Source organism: Puma concolor, chromosome D3 (genome assembly GCF_028749965.1).
Source record: "Puma concolor isolate L17-30 chromosome D3, mPumCon1.1.hap2, whole genome shotgun sequence".
NCBI lineage: Eukaryota > Metazoa > Chordata > Mammalia > Carnivora > Felidae > Puma > Puma concolor.
Genome location: NC_141678.1, coordinates 167,192 through 180,694, shown reverse-complemented (window position 1 = coordinate 180,694; position 13,503 = coordinate 167,192). Strand labels below are relative to the sequence as shown.

General features: G+C 48.3%; 1 long non-coding RNA gene across 1 annotated transcript in view; it reads left to right on the top strand.

Moving 5' to 3' along the window:
- Nucleotides 1-13,503, top strand: part of LOC147575207 (uncharacterized) — a 53,114-nt gene that overhangs the window by 21,920 nt on the left and 17,691 nt on the right. Inside the window, exons 3-4 of the long non-coding RNA XR_015242132.1 lie at nt 4,664-4,781; nt 11,452-11,608. This is a non-coding gene — a long non-coding RNA (uncharacterized LOC147575207). The remainder of the gene's footprint in view (nt 1-4,663; nt 4,782-11,451; nt 11,609-13,503) is intronic.

Sequence of the window (13,503 nt, the reverse complement as noted above, 5' to 3'; positions counted from 1 at the left end):
GAAGCAACTCCGGTCTCGTGATCTCCCTCGAGGGCTGAATCAGGGCCCATGTGATGGTGTGGCTCAAATGTAGGCTTAGTGTTTGAGGCCCGCTTAGGTTTCGGTGGAGTGTCCTGTTTCGGGGTAGGGTTGGGGTTAGGGTTATGTCCCAGGAGGCTCCAGGCACCAAACCCACAGCAGGGCAGTGGTATCCCTGAAGGGCTGAGTTGAGGGCACAAGGGATGGTGCCGGTCAGGATCAGTCTTTGGCTGCCAAAGCCACACACGTCGATGGGTCCCTGGTCGGGGAGTCCTCAGGAATCCTCTCGGGCAGCTGCAGCCATGTCTGGGAAAGACATGGTGAGCTTCCAGGTACCTTGCCGAGTCTGTCTGCAGCTCTTCTCGACCCCAGGCGCGTGGTGTTTTCAGACTTTAGTATTGGGTCCCCATGGGGAGAGAGCTTTAGCTAGGGTTAGGTTTCTGTCCAGGGACGTCGCCAGGGCCGAAGCGACTCCAGTCTCGTGATCTCCTTCGAGGGCTGAAGTGAGGGCCCATGCGATGGGGCGGCTCATGTGTAAGGTTAGGGTGTGAGGCCGGCTTCGGTTTCAGTGGAGGGTCCCGGTTCGGGGTAGGTGAGTGTTAGGGTTAGCTCCCAGGAGGTTCCAGGCGCCGAACCCACAGCAGGGCAGTGGTCTCCCCCTAAGGCTTAGTTGAGGGCACAAGGCAGGGTGCCAGTCAGGGTCAGTCTTTGGCTGCCAAGGCCACACAGGTCGACGGTCCCCGGGTCGGGGAGGCCTCAGGAATCCTCTCAGGCAGCTTCAGCCGGGCCTGGGAAACGACATGGTGAACTTCCAGGTTCCATGCCGAGTGAGCCTGCACTGCTTCTGGACCCAAGGTGCATGGTGTTTTCAGGCTTTGCTATTGGGTCCGCATGGGAAGAGAGGCTTAACTAGGGTTAGTGTTCGGTCCAGGGACGTCGCCAGGGCTGAAGTGACTCTGGTCTCATGATCTCCCTCAAGGGCTGAAGTGAGGGCCCATGCGATGGGGCAGCTCAAGTGTAGGATTAGTGTTCCAGGCCGGCTTCGTTTTCGGTGGAAGGTCCTGGTTTGGGGTAGGGTTAGGGTTAGGTTTATGTTCCAGGAGGCTCCAGACGCCAAACCCACAGCAGGGCACTGGTCTCCCCGAAGGGCTGAATTGAGGGCACAAGGGAGGCTGCTGGTCAGGATCAGTCTTTGGCTGCCAGGCCACACACGTCGATGGGCCCCCGTTCGGGGAGGCCTCAGGAATCCTCTCATGCAGCTGTAGTAGACCTGGGAAACGACATCGTGAGCTTCCAGGTTCCATGCCGAGTGAGCCTGCACTGCTTTTGGACCCCAGGTGCGTGGTGTTGTCAGACGTTGGAATTGGGTCCCCATGGGGAGAGAACCTTTGCTAGGGTTAGGGTTCAGTCCAGCGGCGTCGGCAGGGCTGACGTGACTCCGGTCTCGTGATCTCCCTCGGGGGCTGAAGTGAGGGCCCATGCGATGGGGCAGCTCAAGTGGAGGGTTAGGTTTCGTGGCTGCTTAGGTTTCGTTCGAGGGGTCCATTTTGGGGTAGGGTTAGGATTAGGGTTAGGTCCCAGGAGGCTCCAGGCGCCCAACCCACAGCAGGGCAGTGGTCTCCCCAAAGGGCTGAGTTGACGGCACAAGGGATGGTGCCAGTCAGGATCAGTCTTTGGCTTCCAAGGCCACACAAGTCGTTGGGCCCCTGGTCGGGGAGGTCTCAGGAATCCTTTCAACAGCTGCATCTGGGCCTGGGAAATGATATGGTGTGCTTCCAGGTTCCATGCCGAGTGAGCCTGCACCGCTTCTGGATCCCAGGCATGTGGTGTTGTCAGACTGTGGTATTGGGTCACCATGGGTAGAGAGCCTAAGCTAGAGTTAGGGTTCAGTCCAAGGACGTCACCATGGCCGAAGCGACTCCAGTCTCGTGATTTCCTTAGAGGGCTTAAGTGAGGGGACATGGGACGGGGCGGCTCAGGTGTAGGGTTAGGGTTCAAGGCTGGCTTAGATTTTGATGGAGGACCCCGTTTCGGCGGTAGGGTTAGGGTTAGGGTAGGTCCCAGGAGGCTCCAAGCGCCAAACCCACAGGAGAGCAATGGTCTCCCCGAAGGGCTGTGTTGAGGGCACAAGGGAGGATGCCGTTTAGGATCAGTCTTTGGTTCCAAGGCCACACAAGTCGATGGGCCCCTGGTAGGGGTGGCCTCAGTATCCTCTCGGGCAGCTAACCCAGGCCTGGGAAACGACGTGGTGAGCTTCCAGGTTCCATGCCGGGTAAGTCTGCACCATTTCTGGACCCTAGGTGCGTGGCGTTGTCACTTGAATATTGTGTCCCCATGGGGAGATCATTAGCTAGGGTTAAGGTTCAGTCCAGGGATGTCGCCAGGGCTGAAGCGACTCCGGTGTCGTGATCTCTCTCGAGGCTGAAGTGAGAGCCCATGCGACGGGGCGGCTCAAGTGTAGGGTTAGGGTTCGAGGCCGGCTTTGGATTCCTTGGAGGTGTCTGGTTGGGTGTAGGTTTAGGGTTAGGGTTAGGTCCCAGGAGTTTCCAGGCGCCATACCCACAGCAAGGCAATGGTCTCCCCATAAGGCTTATTTGAGGGCACAAGGGAGGGTGCTGGTCAGGGTCAGTCTTTGGCAGCCAAGGCCACACAAGTCTATGGGCCCCTGGTCGGGGAGTCCTCAGAAATCCGGCAGCTGCAGCCGGGCTTGGGAAACGACATAGGTAAGCTTTCAGGTTCCATGCCACGTGAGCCTGCACCACTTCTTGACCTCAGGCACATGCTGTTTTAAGACTTTGGTATTGGTTCCCCATGGGGAGAGAGCCTTAGCTAGAGTTAGGGTCGGTCCAGGGACGTCCCTAGAGCCGAAGCGACTCTGGTCTTGTGATCTCGCTCGAAGGCTGAAGTGAGGGCCCATGCGACGGGGCGGCTCAAGTGTATGATTAGGGTTCGAGGCTGGCTTAGGTTTCGGTGGAGGGTCCCGGTTCAAGGTAGGATTAGGGTTAGGGTTAGGTTCCAGGAGGCTCCAGTTCTCATGCCCACAGCATGGCAGCGGTCTCCCCGAAGGGCTGAGTTGAGGGCACAAGGGTGCGTGCCGGTCATGATCAGTCTTTGGCTGGCAAGGCCACACAAGTCGATGGGCCCCTGGTCGGGGAGGCCTCAGGAATCACCTCGGGCAGCTGCAGCCGGGCATGGGACACAACATCGTGAGTTTCCAGTTTCCATGTGGAGTGAGTCTGCACCGCTCCTCGACCCCAGGCACGTGGTGTTGTCAGATTTTGGTATTGGATTAGTGTTAGTGTTAGGGTTAGGATTAGGGTTTGGTTTGGGTTTAGATCCCAGGTGGCACCAGGCACTGAACCCTCAGCAGTGCAGGGTTCTCTCCGAAGGGGAAATTGGATATTCACGTGTATAAGAATAAAGCTTAACACCCTATTTTATACCACTCCAAGAATTAACTTGAAATGGATTAACGATGTAAATGATGGTACGGAAACAAAATTCTTCCTCATCGTTTCAGCTCTTACTATGCCAAGACGGAGCTGTTGAGGTGGTGAATATCTGGGTGGAGAGTAGTCCTGGACATAGAAGACTGTGTGTGTGGAACAGACTGTCTTTAGTAGTGTGGAATTATCCCTCTGGTGCTTTAATACTAGCCACTTCCTTCCCTAAATTTGCAGACACATATAGTATCATGCTGCTAGCAATGCACTGCTTTGTCTCCTCCAACTCCTAGAAATTCTAGGTGGGACCCATTGAGAAGGGTGCAGTTTAGTGGCACTGATGCTGCCCTGTTGAAACCAGGTGGAGAGGAAGGAGACAGGTACCATTCTGGCTTCATTGGGGTTCAGGTATGTTAGTGTTTGTGTTGGTGTTGTTGTTGGATTTTTCACCTTTTACCCTACCAAATCTCAAAAGTTTAATTTCTGTCCTGCAGGTCCACGTGGTTTCCAGGATATTTCCTCATTTCCCAGAAGTGCCCTCCATGTGATATCCTGTGAGCTGACTTTTATCACCACCCATGGGCTTTGGGACACCCCCACATTCTCCAAACTGGGGTCCTCTGGGACCTCACCTTCCTCCTCCACCATGTGGAAAGATGATATGACCAGTATAAGTTGACTTATAAAACACGTTGTGTCTTTTAGTTGTTATGTGTTTGGAGGAGATGCAGTGATGGCACCACAGGGCTTTCAAGTCAGCCTGAGTGAGGACGTTGTAATGTTCTTCAAGTTTCTCAGGACATGCATGAAATGGGCAGTCATTTCCACGTAGTGATCTGGGCAACACATGTCTCTGATAGAGAAGGAAAGAAGCCTTATACGTGCTGACAGACATAGCACTCCCTAGGATGTAGCTGGTACAGAGACCATGTGCTGGGCTCTCTGAGGGATGAAACACCCCCCTAACATAATTTCTAGCTAGTTGAGACCTGAGCTGTTCACAGCTGCTTGATTAGTTATAAAAACACCTGAACCAGGGCCCTGTAAACCTTCCTCAAGAGACAGGATCAGATCTCCCTCTTGTCCTCAAGGGTCACCGGAGGCACATGAAAAACGCTCTGTCCCTGGTAAGGGACCCGAGAGTGTGAATGAGTTGAATATAATGAAACATGTGGTGGATGGTTTGTTTTTCTTCCACACAGTCTATACAAATCAGAATCAACCTCCATCCACATCCATCCTTTATGAGACCTAAGACGTGATGCAGCTCCCATGGGCAATATCAGTGGTGTCTCTACCAAGGATGCAGAGAAAGACAAGGTAAATTCTGTTGCTAGTTTCAGTTGCAATACTTTCTGGAAACTTTTATCTGGCCTTGTCTGGTTTTATTTTTCCTCTGGTGTCTTTACTGTTTGATTTACGTCCTCACAAGCCTCCAGGCTTCTCCACTGTAACATCATCATGTTAGCTAGTGCCTCTGGATGCCACAAGTGCATGGAGGCTGAGGACCACGTGGCTCTCACTTAGTGTTTGTGGAAATAACTTGAGGAGGATGACACTTCACTGCAGCCTCAAGTCTTCTGAGCGTCTGACTCCTTCCACACCTTCTTTACACAGGATTATCCTGATTATTTTCATTTTTTCCTATTTCAGTGTAGGCCATGAATTTGTTCAGAATGTCTTCTATGAGCCTTGTGACTGGAATAGATAAAAACTCTTTCCAACATTATATTGTGTGCTGTGTGCAGTGCTGAGGTTTCTTAGAAAAATTTCATAATTCATTACTGGTCCTTCTGTGTTGGTAAATGTACGATAGAGAATTTCTCCAGTTGTCCCCTAGGTGGAAATACTCTGAATTTTCAGAAGTGGCACGTGTAATAAAAAATGTACGTGGAACTGCAGTCGTGAAGGGAGAGAATCAGTGATTACCTGCAGGGCCAGTACATCACAGAGTTCTTCAGTTGTGTTTATATGAGCAAGTTCTCTTCTGTCGTGGGAGCAGTTGTAACTGGTACTTTGTCTCATGATACCTCATGGGGGTTTTACACCTGAAATCGAGACATGTTTCTGTTCATTCTTTTATGTAGAATTTCTACCTCCCTTTTTCAATGGGACAAAATAGCTCTGCAACTCATATTATATTTAAAAGCTGAATTACCTGTGAATTAAGATAAATGTACTTGAGACCAATGAATAGGCACAGGTAACGTGTTTCTCTCAGAAAACACATTTTCAGGCCCTCTGCAGGACTCCAGGAATCCCCATCTCCTCAGAGGTCTCTGTGGCCTTGCACAGAAGATGTCTTTGTCAGGGAGGGAAGCAGAGTGAGGACAGGCATGGGATGGCAGGTAGATCTTTGACCTTGGGGTGGCCCTGGATCTCTGTGTGGTTCTGGTCATTTCTTTCATTCCTTCATGTTCTGTCTGTTCTCAATGTGCAAAGAAAAAGTCTGCAGATCTGGTGGAAGAGAACACCAGAGGGATCCTGGACACAGATGCCTGCCTCACTGGAATACGTTCCTTTATTAGACTGGCATTAATGCCATCAATCTTCTAGAATAGGACTCCTTGGCTTTCTGCATTTGTAAACATGTGCAGTGATGTTTGGAGACAGTAGTTTCTCCTTGCGGCATCTGGAACTTTCAGGCTATAGGTGGGACCTCATGGAAGGGTAGAGTTTTCTGACACTGATGCTCTGTTCTACTAGAACCCATGAATGAACGAGGGGCCAGGTGCTGACACCTGCTTCATTGTGTTTCAGCTCCTGTGGGCGTTCTGCTTCTGTCTGTCATACCAACACAGCTGTCACTTCTGTTCTGTAGGTCCCTATGTATGCAAGAGAACCTCCTTCTTTCCCAGGTCCACCCTGCAGAGATACAATTTTCACTGTTCATGGGCTCTATGGGCTACATCCAGCTCCTTGATGGTGGGACAGGACCCACCACCTCCACCTTGACTATTTGTGAGATGAACTGAGCTGTATGAGTTGACATGTTCAGCATGTTCAGCTTCTATGTTGTTGAGTCTTTGAGAAGACGTAGAGATGGCCTCACATGCTTTGTAATGCAAGGATGCTGCTGGATGAGGACACTGTTAAGATTCCTCAAGTTTCTCAGGACATACATATGTTGGGCTGTGTCATTTCCATTATTGAGCTGGGCTGAATATATCCTTTGTGGAGAAGGAAAGAGTCTTTTAATAGAAAAGCAGGCATATCAGTTCTGCAGATGTGCCTTGCACACAGTCCATGTCCCTGGCTGTGTGAGAGATAAGGCAAACCCTTACCATCAGGGGCTTCAACTGTCCTAATGGGGAGAGAGTCACATGCGTTAAATTACATGGAGCTTCTGGTCTACAATAATGGCAGCTCCATTAATGGGTCCTCAAGTACAAGAGACAGAGACATGAAACTCATGGAAATGAATTGGAGACTGTGCATGAGAAGGAAGAGCTGAGATGGTACAGAGAGGAGGGTGCTGGACTCAGTGAGATGGAGTTGGAGGCCATTTGTGGCAGGGCCCACAACCTGGGCAGGGATAGTGAGCGCAGAGTGGCATCCACACAGAGCTACTGTATGGGTTCAAGGATAGTTCATGCAGGTATCATCTCTGAAATGTCATTGTGGCCAAAGTGCACCTAGTTCATTATCTAAATAAAGACTGTTGTTTCCCTTGGAGGTTCTCCTGAAGGTTCTGGATCCTTGTGAAAGAATGCCCTGGAGATTTGTATTTTACCTTGGTTCTTATGGGATGCTTGTCTGCCTAAGTTTGTGTGCCTCTGTGAGACTAACTGTGATGAAATGTTGTAGATTAGCTGTGTGGCTTCCTTGGCCTTCAGCCTGAATCAGACTCTTAGCAGGGAAATCAGGGTTGGCCAGGAAACGCCCCTGCTGGAATCTTGTCACCGCACCCCTGAACCTACTGTCACCATCCTGCATGAAAGTTTACATCTTTGAAACTTCCCTCACAATTTCCAGAGGCACTGCCTGTGATCCTGCTGTCTCAGCCCTAATGCCAGCTCTCAGTGGGGCCATCTCAGAGCCTCAGCATTGTAATCTGAGAAGCAGGAACAATGTTGGTCTCTGAGGTCAGTGCGATGAAGAGGTGGTTAAGCACATAAGGAATTTGTAAAATGTATGGGATGAGTGGGCATTCACCCTTCTCAGGGTGGAAATGAATGTATCCGCACACAGAAGATCATCAACAGATATTCATTCAGTTTCATGAAACTAAGGGTATAATGCCTGAGGTTGGGAGATTGGCAATTCCTGTTTCAAAAGATACAACAAAGACCCCTGTGTCTTTTCTATTAAAATTCAGGTCCTACTTTACAAAGAAGGAAAAGATAAGTATGAGAATGTGTATATTCAGGCATCTACATCTAAGATCTGAGGTAGACATACAAATGCAGCCACACAAATATGTGCTCATCCAAGGCCACAGATGTATTGTAGAAGACAAAATGCATAGAGGAGAACAGAGGATCCCGTTGCAATAACTCAAAATCACTTTGATGTAGAGGGCAATCCGTTTGAAATTTGAAGAGGACAATGAACCATTACAAACCAGCTATGGTTATTATATATTTAGAGATGGTGTCTAATCTGCCCCTCGGCCTGAATGCTTTCCCTGCCCACCCTGTCCACTCCACTTTGTCCTTCCTAATGTCCCCTAATACACTTGTCACAGTTGTGTTTCTGTGTCAGCGTCTGCTTCCAGGAAAATCAACACTCATTCCCCATCAAGCGTACACTTTGGGGTTCCTGTATATGCAGTTAGCCAACACATAGTATGTACAGGATTGGTGGAAGAAGATAGATCATCCTTTGGGGTTGTGATTCCTGGAAGGGACCTATAGTTCCATCTGAGGAGTTGGATACATCCTTTAGGGAGATCTGGTGGTGGTTGTTATATCTGTAGATAGATACTCATGAGCACATGGCGTGCGTGCTAGTTGATGGGGTTCATGCTGTGAGGAGGGCAGGTATCTGTCTCCAGGAAAGGGTCTCTTCCGATGGTGAGGAATGGATTCAGGAGACCGATAAGGAGGCCCTGCGTTAACTCAGCTCTTGTGCCCTTGTGCACCTTACCAGCTTCCCCCAATAGCACCAATCTAGGTGGCCTCAAGGGGGCAAATGGTGCAGCTTTTGTGGTGAGTCACAAATGATGTCCCCCATGATGTCCCACAAAACTTCCCCTGTTGCCTTATTGAGGGATGGGGAGGGTAGAGCTCCATGGTCTGAGATAGGTTCCTTGGACACCACCCAGGAGAGTTGTGGGTAAGCATATGGCTCCTTCTACATCGGCCAAGCCAATCCACTTTGCTCCAGGCACCCCGAAACCTCTGAGCCCATTTTTCCTCCCAGCTTAGGGAAGCAGCCAGCCCTCCAGAAGCTTTTGGGTCATGGATTAGCCACCATGGTAAATGTCTGCCTGTCCACATGCTGCCAGCATTGCTCTAGCAAATGTCAACATGAACAGCTGCTGTACAGGGGATTCTCCCCCATTGTGATCAGGGCCTGGGACAAAACAAGACACGAGAGAGGGAGAGACAGGAGTGCCCTGTGCTTCTGGACAGGGCTGCATGCACAGAGCAGATATCTTGAAGCCTGGGGAGAGGTGGAGAAAGAGACAGGCAGGGAGAGAGACATTGAATTTGTGATAGGGGAATTGGGCAAGCCCTAGAGAGTGAAAGGAAGAAATAGAGAGAGATGTGGTTAGAGAGAAACAGAGACGAAGAGGAAGTACAAGGAGAAAGTAGAGACCTGGTCCAGGAATGTGGACGGGGTGAGATGGGCCAGGGGAGAGGGGATGTAAGAAGTGTCTCTGAGTGCTGGGGCAGAAATGGCAGGTATCATGGGCATCAATGTTGTGTGACTCCGAGACTCCAACATCTCTGGGTCCAAGCTTTGCAGAGGCTATTGCATTTGAAAAGATGGGTATCCCTCATTTCTCCTGGAATTGTGGGGGCACAGCCTCATGTTCTGTCATGGAGAGGGATGTCTTGAGGGAGAGTGTGCTGCTCTTTGGCCGGTAAACACTAGAGCCGCCCTGTGGGGAGGGGACCCGGACCCATCTCCCTCACTGCCCCAGGCCCTGTTGGATTTCCCCGCCGCTACCTACCAGCTGGTCTTCCTCATGTTCTGAACCCAGGCATCAGACATTGTGTTGCCCCCAGGTCTGGCAGTCTGGACCTGGCAGAAGTGAACTGCTGATATTGATAAAAAGTATTTGACAAGAAGGTCCATATTCTCCCTCTGGAACTAGCAGTGTGCATCAAGATCGTGGGTTTTTATCCTCCTGTCCACAGCGAAACTGAGGATACCAGATGGTAGGTGAACCCTTTAAAACACCATAGTCTTCTCTTACATCAAATTCAAAGACATTTTCTTGTCCCAGCTTTCTTTTAATTTTGAAAAGATGACAATTAGTAATTGAAGGCATAATGGTCCTATTGGAATTTGACCTATATGACTGATGGACATTATTTCATAAATCTGTATACCTAAAGCACATTTCATTGGAAATATTAGCCATGGATACATACAGTAAATTCATAACAGATGTGTAGCTCCCTGTAAGTTGCATGCTGACCCTGTCACATACGTGTCATCAAAGATATTATTAGTGACTATTCAGATAAGCTCTCAACATCAAGATGGTGATGTTAGAGAATCTAGTATAAATGGAATTTCACAGATTCTAAATTAGGAATGATTTTTTTAAATTTATAATGTTTCTGTATTTATTTTTTGGAGAGAGCCTGAGGGAGGGAGGGAGGGGGGAGAGAGCAGGAGACACCAAATCTGAGGCAAGCTCCAGGCTCTGAGCTGTCAGGACAGAACCTGACGCAGGGCTCAATCTCATGGACTGCAAGATCATGACCCGAGGGGAAGTTGGACGCTTAACTGACTAAGCCACCCAAGTGACCCAGGAATGATAGTTTATTGGCAAAAAAAAGATAAATTAAAGATAGCGTAAAGGATGTCAACTTTTCATTGAAATATTCTTCTCACATATGTTGTATTAGTTTTAGGCATACATTGTAGTCATTCCATATGTCTATAAATTATGTTGTACTTCAGCACAAGTGTAGCAATCCTGTGAAAGCATGCAACAATATTATTACAGGATTGACTCTATTCCATTGGCTGTCTCTTGTATCCCTAGGACTCATTCATTCCATAGCTGGAAGCAGTTATCTCTCTCTCAAAGGTGTCAATTCTTTATCTAACCTAAATACTCTGGTGGTAAACAGAATTAACTTTTGCTCAGCATGTGTAAATTGGAGGTCTATATTTCCGTGGACATTGCTTAAAACATTACAAATGATGTCATTATGTTAATAAATTCGGTTTCATTCTTCACTCAAAAAAAAAAGGAGAAGGAAAAGATTTCTTTGTGTCCCAGGCCCTGTCACTAAGACCCTTCCCATTGTGGAGAACAGGCGGAGTTGCTCAGAGCACCTTCAGTCCCTCAGCTGAGCGACCAGGGCCTTCAACATTGCAGGAATTCCTATGGTGGCCAGCAGAGAGAGCTCAAGCACCACAGACCCGGAGGGGCGGGCTCCTCTGCCTAGGCATTGATGGCCAGCAGAGGGCGCACCATCGGCTTTTCTGACCCAGGGCACTTCAGAGCAGGAAGGGCTGCTTTTGCTCCCAGAGGACACAGGGCCTCTACCGCTGTCTCAGGACAGAGAGCAGAGCTGTGTTTCCAGCGGGTTCTGCCGCCCGCCCCAGGGGAGACCTTGGGAGCTTTGCAGCAACTTGGCATCTCCTGAGTCGCCAGAGAGATTTTGTCTTATTGTACTGAGTGCTGAGGAGTGGGTGCTGGGTGGCTTCCCTGGGCAAGCTGGTTGCTGAGCTGCACAGGCCCTTGCATTTTCTGGGCTGTTCCCGTGTTTCATTCCTCCCCTTCCCAGACAGTATTTGCACAAGACATTGCAGGGTCCCACGACATCACCTCATCGATGCAGTCAATGGTTTGTTCCAGATTCAGGCTTGTTTCCGGGAAGAAACCCTGACAGAAATTCAGAAGAACGGGAGCTGCATTCCATTAGGACTTGAATACACGAAATGTTCGTCTCAGGACCTTCTAGAAGAATGAGCTGGGACCCACTTTCCGAGTCCTGCTGGAACCAGAGACCGAGGTAAGGGCACAAACTGTCCCCCACATCATACATGCTTTTTAAAAAAATTTATGGTTATTTTTCCAACCTAATGAAGAGATTTAAAACTGCAGAAAACCTGGTAGGTAGGTGTCTTAACCTTATGTTATCTTTTACTTTAAATTGCACTTAGTAAACATACAGTGTAATATTAGTTTCAGGTGTACAATATAGAGCAACACTTCCACGCGTCACCTGGTGCTCATCCCAGGTGCACTTAATCCCCAGCAGCTGTTTCACCCATTCCCCCACCTCACTGTGGAACCCCTCAGTTTGTTTTCTAGTTAAGAGTCTGTTTGTCACTGTCTCCTCCCCCCCCCCCTTTGTTTTGTTTCATTTCCATATGTTAGTGAAATCATCTGCTATTTGTGTTTCTCTGACAGGCTTATTTCACCCAGCATAACATTCTCTCACTCCATCCACCTCGTGGAAAATGACTAGATTTCATGTTTTTATGGCTAAATAATATTACATTCCATATACTACATCTCAGTTTAGTCATCAGTTGATGGATGCTTGGGCAGTTTCTGTAATTTGGCGGTTGTAGAAAATGCTGCTGTAAACTCATGGTGCATGTATCCCTTTGAAGAATTATTTTTGTATTCTTTCTGTAAATACCTCGTAGTGAAATTGCTGGATCGTAACATAGTTCTATTTCCATTTTTTTTTGACGAATCTCCATGATGTTTTCCAGAGTGGCTGCACCAGTTTGCATTCCTTCCCACAATGCAAGAGGGTTTCTCTTTTCCCACATCCTTGCCAACACCTGCTGTTTCATCATTCATTGATTTTAGTCATTCTCACAGATGTGACGTGTTATCTCATTGTACTTTTGAATCGTATTTCCCTGAAGATGAGTAATGCTGAGCATCTTTTCATGTGTCTCTTGGCTATGTTTATGTCACCTTGGGAAAATGTCCATTCATGTCATCTGCCCATTTTTAATTGGATTTCTCATTTTTTGGGTGCTGTATAACTTTATATATTTTGGACAGTAACCCTTTATCAGATGTCGTTTACAAATATTATTCTGTAGGTGTTTTAGTTTTGTTGATTATTTCCTTTGTGACAGAAGCTTTTTATTTTTAGGAAGTCCCATTATTTTTGCTTGTGTTTCCCTTACCTCAGGAGATATATCTACAAAGATGTTTGTACAGCCAATGTCAAATAAGATACTGCCTGTGTTAGGTATCCTCTGGGATTTTTATGGTTTCAGGTTTCACACATAGTTCTTTATTCATGTTGGATTTATTTTTGTGTATGTTGTAAGAAAGTGGTCCGGTTGTGTTTTTGTTTTGTTTTGCAGGTTGCTGTCTAGGTTTTCCAAAACCACATGTTGAGGACACTTTTTTTTTTTTTTTAATTTTTTTTTTTTTAACGTTTATTTATTTTTTTTGGGACAGAGAGAGACAGAGCATGAACGGGGGAGGGGCAGAGAGAGAGGGAGACACAGAATCGGAAACAGGCTCCAGGCTCTGAGCCATCAGCCCAGAGCCCGACGCGGGGCTCGAACTCACGGACCGCGAGATCGTGACCTGGCTGAAGTCGGGCGCTTAACCGACTGCGCCACCCAGGCGCCCCGAGGACACTTTTTTAAAGTTTATGTATTTATTTTTGAGAGAGAGAAAGAGAGAGAGAGAGACAGAGTGGGAGAGAGAACATGCAGAAGAGGGGCAGAGAGAAATGGAGAGAGAGAATCCTACGCATGCTCTGCACTGCCCTGAGATCATGATCGGAGCTGAATCCACAGTCACACGCTGTGGAGCCACACATGTGTCCCAAGAGTATCTTTTTTTTTCCCCATTGGATATCCTTTCCTGCTTTGTTGAGAATTAATTGACCATATATGTATGAGTTCATGCCTGGGTTTCCATTCT